Below are 10625 nucleotides of genomic sequence, written 5' to 3'. Positions count from 1 at the left end.
AGAAAAGGCATTCATTTAAAAAATGGTATTTAATAAGAATAAAGGAAATGAGGGAAAGAATTATTCAGGAGAAGGAAGTTTTGGGCAGAAAAAGTACTTGGTATTTCCAGTATTACAAATGTCAAAGACAGGGAGTATTTGGTATTTATAGAAACATCAAGTAGGACAATGTGTAAACTAAAGCAAGAAGAGGGGCGGCCGGGCGCGGTGGCTCAAGCCTGTAATCCCGGCACTTTGGGAGGCCGAGGCGGGTGGATCACGAGGTCAGGAGATCGAGACCATCCTGGCTAACACGGTGAAACCCCGTCTCTACTAAAAATACAAAAAATTAGCCGGGCGTGGTGGCGGGCGCCTGTAGTCCCAGCTACTCGGGAGGCTGAGGCAGGAGAATGGCGTGAACCCGGGAGGCGGAGCTTGCAGTGAGCCGAGATCGCGCCACTGCACTACAGCCTGGGGGACAGAGAAAGACTCCGTCTCAAAAAAAAAAAAAAAAAAAAAAAAAACAAAGAAGAGGGGCAGGTGATCCTACTCAGAATGGTCAAGATGCCAATCAGTACAGACCTTGAATTTATCACCTTGTGTCAACTGTACCTGCTTTCCCGGAGTCCAGAGCTCCATTGCAACCTTTTCAGAGTCTAGACTTGTCTGAGTGGGGACAAGTATGCCTGACTTCAAGGGAGGAGGAGTAATCTCTTTTCAGCCTCATCCTGCAACAAAGAATCTGAAGCCTGCAATTCTAGGGTCTTCCCAGGGTTCTGGACTGTAAATTAGCCAACTCACACTGGTTTCATACTTAGCTGAAGTTCCATATTTCCTTTTTTCTCCTGTTTCAATTACTTTTTGTTCATCTATTCAGTGTGTTTAAAATTGTATCAACATCTCTTGTCTACTGTCTTTTTGCTTGTTCATTTTCTTTGTGTGTGTGAGTGTATATGTGCTTATTCCTTTATTGCAATTTTAGTAGGCTTTCAAGAGAAATTAGAGATTAAAACTTGTTTAGTGAGTCAAGGTTAAATAGAGTTCATTATCTTGACTTTTCTTGGCCAATATTACCAGAGGTATGGTATTTTATTAATCTTAACAAATAACTAGATTTTGTTTGTGTGGGCACGCGCCCTGTTTGCAGGTGTTTTCTAATTCATTAATTTGTGATTTTATCTTTATTTCTGTCCTTCTACTTCATTTTCTTTATTTTTGTTCCTCTAAATTCTTATATTGAAATATTAGACCATTAGATTTTAGATTTTCTTCTGTTTATAAAAGTAATTATTTAAGATGAAAATTTTCTAAGCTCTCCTTATGTATCCCTTGGTTTTCTCTACAAGTATTTCAACTAGTATTCAGTTCTAAAATGTCCTTATTTCCATACGAATTCTTCTATAGTTTAATAAAATGTTTTAATTCATTCATGTAGTTCTATATGAATATATGCTATTTAAAACACTAATCTCTAATTGGTTTGCATTGTGGTTAGAGGTTTATGGATTGAATGAAACTAATGTTCACATTTGTTAAATTTGATTTTGTGCTTTGGCGTGTGCTAAAATTTGAATATTTTCCAGTTGTATTTAAATACATACTTTTTCATTGGTAACTGCTAAATTTTGTGTTTTTCCACTAAGAAGGTGCTTTAATTTTATTTTTCAAAATTGCTAAATCATTACTCCTTTTAAGCTGTTTGATCTATCAACTATCACTAAAAGCATGTAAATATCTTCCGCTCTGAATAAAGATTTGTAAGATTGTTTTTGTAATTCTGACAATTGCTTGTAATTTATTTTAAAGGTATTTTACTAAACCATATATAATCATATTTTCCCATCTTCTTTCTGAATTATTATTGTTTTTAACAGTGCTTTTTGCATTATTTCATCCTTTTGTAAGCTATGCTAACATTTAAAATAAAAAATCTATGTTTTTTGTAAAAATTACTATATGTAAATATATATGTATATTTAATTATTATTCTATGCTCTTCTTTCGGGTGTGTCTTTGTAAAAACTAGGTACTTGGATTTTTGCTAGATTCTCTCTGACTTACAAATAGGTCAGGTTAGTCCATTTACACAAGTGATTGCTGTGCTATTTGAATATTTTCTACTACATTATTCTGCTTTTTGTTTATTATGACTTTTTTGTTTTCTTTTTTCTTATATTGTAATTCTATATTTAATTCAATATTCACTATTTCCTTTAATTCTTTCTACTTTCATGTGATTACCTTATTTCCTTCCTTCCTTCCTTCCTTCCCTCCTTTCTATTCTATTTCCTTCTTTCCTTTTTTTTAGTCATTACCCACTACATTTTTAACACACCTGCTTGATATTGACTTCTAAACATACCAGCATTTCTTTCCACCTCCTAAAATGTCTTTCCATCACTTAGAAAGTTTTAAATTCTACCATTCTTGTTTCATTTTATATGTTACGTCTATCCAATATATTCATTTTTTCTTATATTTTTTTAACTTTGGCATTCAGATTTGAACATTTTTTGTTAGATTTAAATTTCAGCATTTTGTTTTTTAATGCTATTGCAAACTTCACTGTGTAATTTAAATTCTAATTGTTCAATTATAATTTTTATATTAAGTTTGTATTTTGTAAACTTGTGAAACTCATTTATTAGATCTAATGGTTCCTTTTTAAAATAGTTTGGGATTCTCCACATAAACAGTCATGCCATTTGAAAATAAGAGCAGTTTTTTTTTTATTTCTAATAGTTTTACCTATTAAAACTTTTTATTTCTTTTTCTACCATTATTGCAGTGGCTAGGTATTCCAACTAGTTTTTGTTCTTATTTTATTATTATTATTATTTTAGATGGAGTCGTGATGTTGTGCCCAGGCTGGAGTGCAGTGGTGCAATCTCAGCTCACTGCAACCTCTGCCTCCTAGGTTCAAGCGATTCTCTCGCCTCAGTCTCCCAAGTAGCTGGGATTACAGGTGCCCACAACCATGCCTGGCTAATTTTTTGTATTTTTAATAGAGACAGGGTTTCACCGTGTTGGACAGGCTGGTCTCGCGCTCCTGACCTCAGGAGGTCTGCCTTGGCCTCCCAAAGTACTGGGATTACAGGTGTGAGCCACCATGCCCGGCCCCTGCTAGATGTTTCATATGAATGGTGACTGTGGATATGTTTGTCTTGGTTATAACGTTTTGAGGAAAGCATTCATTCTTTTGCCATTAAATTGCAACTGAGCAATTTTAGCATGAGTAGATGTTAAATTTTATAAAATGTGTTCTACTCATATGATGACACTGCCAATTTTTTTCTTTTAGTTACTTAATGTGTTGAATTACATTTCTAGGTTTTCAAATATTGACCCAGACTTACCTTTTTTTGGATAAACCTCACTCGATATTGATGTATTATCACTTTCATATATTGTTGGATAAAATTTGTTAATATGTTGAAGAATTTTGCATCTTTATTCATAAAAGATAGTATAGTTTTCCTTTTAATGATATTTTACCACTTTTGGTATCAGAATAATGCTAGCTTCATAAGGTGAGTTGGAAAGTACCCACTGTTTTCCCATATTATTGAACATTTCATATAAAATTGTTATTTCTTTCTATGTTTTTGGTTGAACTCACCAGTAGAGTTCTCTGGATTTGGAGTTTTCTTTAATTGCAGGTTTTTAACTATGAACAGAATTTTTTTAATAGCTACAGTATTACTCAGGGTGTGGTTTCTTGAGTAGGATTTAATTTGCATTTTTTGTTTGTATCTTCTCATTTTATCTTTTAAAGTACTTGTCCTTTTTACCTGTGTTACCAGATTTATGGGCATAAAATAGTTTGTAATATTCCCCTATCATTCTTTTTAAAATGTCCTTACATCTGCAGTGATAACGTTACTTTCATTTCAGATACTTATCAATGTCTTTTCACTTTTTTGAAATCAAATCAATTATATTCAGCTGCATTCTCACCAAATTTCAAATGAAATAAAGTCTCTAATCACGTTTTTTAAATAATAAGGACAGATTGGCAGGTGGTTTGAGTCTTAGGTTGTTTTCTTGGTTTTTAATTATGAATCAGACACTTGAAAGTGTTAATATGCTACAGTGGATAATTACACCTTAAAAGAGCACTGTTTTTCCATTTTAATGCCCAATGATTTCAGCTTGTAAAAGTGTGGAGTAATACTTGAAAATACTAATGGCAGTAGAGAACCTGCATTAATTCCAATGAGATCATTTACATCCTCTAATCATTTCTGATGAGCCAAGAGGAAATGTAAAATATCTAAATTTATTACAAACAATTTAGCTTACTGATTATTGTGATTTGCATTCTATTTACATATTTGCTTTTCAGAGCTAAATTGATGCCAACAAAAACTGTACAAGAATTTCTAGTAATTAAGTTAGAAATAATTAGTCCATCTTCTATTATCCATTGCATTAGTATGGATTCTCCCCTGTAGGCTGTGTGGGGAGATGGTATTTTACAGTTTAAAACAGCACATCCTCATCAGGATCCAATGCAGCTGAGGATATGGTGGAAAAAATAAAAACAAAAACACACCATGTTCTTGCTCCTCAGCAGAGGTCGAATAGATCTGTTCAGAAAATGGCTTCACATACTATGACAGTTCCTCTGTACTGTACTATGCATTTTATAATCAAACTTATTCTGTATTTAAGTTAAAAAGCCAGCACTATGTAAAACCAATCTTTGAAGATTTATGAGCATATTAAAGCCATAATTCTAGACAAAAGGGTACTCTACGGGGGACCATGTTCAGCTTAGTCCAGCCACTTATCCAATCAAAACTCACATCCTCGGGTTAGTGTTGGTCACAACCCCAGACTTGGTTACATAGCTTGCGCTTATTAAATATTTTTTAACCTAATGGAAGAAGTGATCCTTCTCTGAACACTTCTAAAATGAAGATTACTGTCATATGTATTTGATTTTGAGCCTGGATCTCATAAAATACAACATTTCTTTATACTGAACTTAAATTTGCCTTTTCATACCTTTGACCTCTGTGTTATTAATATTTCTATACCCTAAAGCTGAGCAAAGTCCCTCTAATCTCTTTCCAAATCACACACAAAAAATTATATCCAAAGACAGTTAGCAAATAATATTTGTCATGTCTCTGATTGCTTAGATTTTTCTCGAGATACAGTGCTTTCAAGAGCGCTCATTTTCTTGATTATTTTTAAGTTATAGCAGGATTTGTCATTATCTTTCTTAAATTGTCGTACCAAAAATATATACATAATACAGTAGCCTCTCTCAAGCATAAGAGTTAATTCCTGAAAACTGTGAAAGCACGGATTAAACATATATGACTATGCTATAAAATGAAAAGGATAGATAGGACTTAAATGACCAAAAATGACTTTTTATTCAAGTTTTTTTCCCAGTGGTTACATTGTGTAACTCATCGCCTAGAATCATTTATCTGTAAAGACTACAGAGGATGTTTCCCTTAAGCTGCTTTTCCAAAAATGGGGTCTGTTATGGGTTAGATTGTGTTCCCCCAAAATAGGTATGTTGAATCTGAACCCTGGTACCTGTGCATTTGGCTTTATTTGGAAAAGGGCTCTTAGAAATGCAATCGAGTTATTAATAATAGGAGATCATTGGAAGTAGGAAGGGCTAACCTAATATGACTTCTTATCCTCTAAAAAGAAGAGCAAAACTCAGTCACAGATACACAGGAGAATAGCATGTGAAGATAGAGGCAGAAACTGGAATGATGCATTTCTAAGTTAGGAAACCCTAGGGCTACCAGAAGATGAAAGAAACAAGGAAGGATACTCCCCTGAAGGCCTCAGAAGGAGCACAGTCCTGCTGACTCCTTGGTTTCAGGCATCTGGTCTCCACGACTGTGAGAGTATACCTTTCTGTAGTCATAACCCTCCTGGTTTGTGGGAATTTGTGATGGCAACCCTAGCAAAATAATACAGGGTGAAAAGAATTATGACCAAAATGACTCAATCGCTACAGTAACTTAGTTAAGAAGCCAAAAAGATATCTTCCAAAATTAAGTTTATGATGTCGTACTCTGATTCTATTTCCTGATAGCATTGGTAGGGACATATTTTAACTAGGGGCTTTCATTTTTCCTGAAGGTGGCAATAAATTGTGTTAAACACCAGGGGCAAGAAAAGCCTTCACAAAAGAAAGCTGGATGGTAGAAGGTAGAACTGAGGCAGAAGAAGCATTGCCTTTCTAGGCCTTGACCTCTGGGATCTAATGTACCAGAAATATAACTGATACGGACAAAAAGCAGGGAAATACTGGGTAAAAGAGGGTGTTTCCCAACAAAGGCCCCACCCTCAAGCTTGGAAACTTGTGGTTCTAAATGGGAACAGACATTCCTGTTTTCACACCCCAAGGTGGCCTTTTGGCCCACCACACACCCCTTATCCTGTACTCGTATAAACCCAAAGTCCCAGGCTCCAAAGCAGAAGAGCAGCAGAAGAATGGTGTGGCAGAGAAGGAGAGAAGAGAAAGGGTGTCTGAACATTGAGAGGTGTTCAGATGGAGACGGTCAGAGAGGAGATTGCCATGGAACAGCCAAACTCCAGGGGAAGATCATCTTCCCACTCCTTCCCATTTCCAACTCCTCATTCATCCTGCTGGGAGCCACCTCCCTTTGGCAATAAAATCTCCTGCATTTACCATCCATCAATTTGTCCTTGTGACCTGATTCTTCCTGGATGCCGAACAAGAACCCAGATACCATGAGGGCACTGAGCTGGTTAACACTTAAGCCATCTGCAAATGGCAGAGCTAAAAGAGCACTATAATATGCCCATGGGGGCTTCAGACGTCACAGGAACCCACCCCTAGATGCTACTGTGGGGCCGGATCCCAAAAGCACTCACCCTGGCTCCTGCACCTGCCCATCTGCATGCTCCTCTCCCATAAGGGGTTTGAGCACCTGGCAGCCAAACAGATGAGCCGCACATCCTTGTCGCATGTCCTGCAAGGAGGTTCAGGGAACTCTCCTGTTGCATAACTGTAATTGAAGGTAACTTTCCATTGTTTGGGGTTAACAATATCCTTGCAGTTTTCTAGCTTTTATTCATTTGTTTATTGGTGATACTGAATAGTTAGAAAAAGTAGGGGGGCATGGCATTACATAATATTTTTTAAATGCAAAAATGGTAAGTGTTAATTGTTCTCACAACAAAAACGATAGCTGTATGAGGTAATTACTTAGACTTAAGCACTTCATAATGTATATATACTTCAAAACATCATGTTGTACATAATAAAGACATATAATCATATCTGCCAATTAAAAAATATTAATACAATACATAAATAATTAAGAAATGCTGCTCTGGCCATAGACTATGGGATAAATGAGAATAAAGAGACACTGAGATCTGGGAAATGAACTGTATGGTTGTTGCAGAGCTCTAACTGAACGAGGTGCGAACTAAAATCTATAGAAGATAAACTACAGGCTACTCGAATTTTAGAGAACACAAAGACAGTACTGAAGGATGCATGAAGTATTTTTAATGTTTTAAGAAAATAAAAGAGAAAGAGAGAGGGAGAAGCTTAACATTTACTCATAAGACTATTCACACTGTTTTAAACTTTCAGGTTTATTTGGTTTTGTCTTAAGTGAAATGAACTTAGCTTTTAAACCTTGAATAACTAATTGGAAACATAAAATGCTTTACTGTCCATTCATTTTTAATGAGTAAAACAGTGTGTTAAGGGAAAACAACAGAAGGGATTTTGATGGTAGCAGCTCAGGGTCATTGCCTTAGGTCTGGTTCTTTCCCCACCGTGCTTACTCAGAGATGGCCTGCTCCCCACAGCCTGCTCAATCAGCAATCTCAATTACAGGGAGAAAGAGAACCAAGGTTGTTTCTTCTCGTTTCAGAACTGAGAACAACTTTAATTTCAGAGAAATATGTAACAGCCACTCTGATTTATATAAGGATATGTGCATATAAGAGTTAAAAGAATTCCAAAAGTGATGTACTTTATTTATTGCCAAAATATGAAGCTAATTTATATTCATTTATACTGAAAGTAGGACACACTTGACAGCTATTAATCCATACAGTAATTAACATTAGCTTTGCAAGCTGAAGATAATATAAAAAGCTAATGCTGCGATATAAAATGTTTCAATGGATCATAATTAACACAAACTTTAGTTTCTGATTAATCATTTTTTTCTTAGATTGTTTTATAGGTTATGCCTAAATAACGAAAAGGAATATAAAATTTTGGTACTAAATGCTGGGCGTCCAAAAATGAAGTATAATTTTACTTTGCTATTATTTTTCATATATTTATTAGAGTTTGGATGGCTTCATATGAGATTATTATTACCACAAGGTCTTACCCATTTAAAAAAAGTAAAAATTAAAACAGTGCTTTTGCTGTCTTCCTAGAAGTCCAAGCAACATACTAAGAGTGGTATAGGAAATTTTAATTCATTTTATATATATATATATATATATAATACTTTAAGTACTAGGGTACATGTGCACAATGAGCAGGTTTGTTACATATGTATAATGTGCCATGTTGGTGTGCTGCACCCATTAACTCATCATTTACATTAGGTATATCTCCTAATGCTATCCCTCCCCCCTCCCCCCACTCCACAACAGGCCCTAGTGTGTGATGTTCCCCTTCCTGTGCCCAAGTGTTCTCATTGTTCAATTCCCACCTATGAGTGAGAACTTGCAGTGTTTGGTTTTTTGTCCTTGTGATAGTTTGCTGAGAATGATGGTTTCCAGCTTCATCCATGTCCCTACAAAGGACATGAACTTATCATTTTTTATGGCTGCATAGTATTCCATGGTGTATATGTGCCACATTTTCTTAATCCAGTCTATCATTGTTGGACATTTCGGTTGGTTCCAAGTCTTTGCTATGGTGAATAGTGTCGCAATAAACATACGTGTGCATGAGGAAATTTTAATTCTTAAATTATATTTAATACTGACTAAATATGTGCATGCTTATTATACTCTGATTACTGTTTTTCTAAAAAATATTTGAATTTTTTATATTTTCTTTCAAAATCTGTCAATAGTTTAAGAAAACTTAAAAAAAATGTGACACTGAAAATCATGTCATAATATATAAAACTGAAATAATTAAATCTGTAATTTTTTCTAAATAAGATATATTTGCTAATTATTACTACAATTGCTAAAATATTCAGAATTCCCCTTTATAATACTAAATATCACCTAGTTACTTTCATTTAAAATATTATAAATACCAACCAAATTTCTTTGAATGTTAACATGATTTGTAAAATGGCTGAAATAAAGATTCTATTGTCTATGAAAAGATGACATCAATTTTTTTTACCTGTGTTTCCAGAGATACTAATAAGCCAAGTTCTGGCTTCCTTTCTTACCTAGGACAGAAGATACTGTCCTATTTCATGTGGACAGATTATATTCCTAGTCTATTTAGCCACATTGAACTAATACCATTCTTCTAAAAAAGAATTTACATGTCATAAATTATTACTACAAAACAACTCAAAACCCTACTGAATTGGCGCTGAATTGGCAATGAATTTGAGGGATTATATATTTTCTTCTTTTTATCTTTTTCATAAAATTCATTTTCAAAGTTCTCAATTATTGATTCATAGTCTCTGACTGCTATCCAACTTAGATACTGATTTATATTCCTGAATAAACCTCTGAACAGCTCACATGAAAATATTTAGTTTAGAAGTTCATTTAATGCATTTAAGCTTGGAGTCAAGGACCACTGTTAAAAGAACATAATGCCTATTTAACTGGAGTTTATATCTGGATTTTAAACAACAAACCATAAAACCTAATTATTTAAAAAATAATACTGCTTGAGCAAAAAAAATCATATTTATCAATTTATTGGTGATATTTTTGTCATGGCATGATTGATATTATTTCAGTAAGTACTAGGATTTATTGACTATTTCAGTGGGAAATGGAAACCATAAAGGTACAAAGGACTACAGCATTGCTTTACTATTAATAAGGATTCTGCTTCTAGAAAGTGTAAGAGAATTCATAGTTGGAACATGAAGATGCGCTACCTCATTCCAATGGACTGTGTATGAATATGGGCCTTATTATCTAGAATTTGGGGATATCAAAATAGGTCACGACCCCAGCCAGCAATATGTCCCCTCAAGAACGCTGTCTTCCTTTCTCACATCACAACCTGGGGTCCCTTCGTTTGGTTCTCTAGTATTTTTAACTTCCCTATTCTACCTGAAATTAATGCATCTTCTCATTCTCACCACCTCTTGCATCTTGACAATCCTTACAGTTGCAATTTGGGAGATAAAGCTAAACCTGTTCTTTTTCCCATTGGTCTTGACCTTGGCATATACCTATACCTGGGAGGTTAAGATTTCCCAAAGGGTACACATGCATGGCTGTTTAGATCCTCAACTTCCACACAAACTCCTTCCCATAAGTTCCTTCTTTGATCTCATTCTTCCCACTTCCCCGTCTCTAGCACTGCAAAAGAAGTAGATGCCTCTTAGGGATCCTGAGTCTTCTTACCTTGCATTGTCATTAATATTAAAAACCCTGAGCCATCTAAACAAGGGACAATTCCAAATCTTTTTAATTTTAGGAAGACCCACTTTCCATCTTTTGAGAGA

This window comes from Nomascus leucogenys, chromosome 5 (assembly GCF_006542625.1).
Source record: "Nomascus leucogenys isolate Asia chromosome 5, Asia_NLE_v1, whole genome shotgun sequence".
NCBI lineage: Eukaryota > Metazoa > Chordata > Mammalia > Primates > Hylobatidae > Nomascus > Nomascus leucogenys.
The sequence above is the reverse complement of the archived record's forward strand: the minus strand, read 5'-3'. Positions refer to the sequence as shown.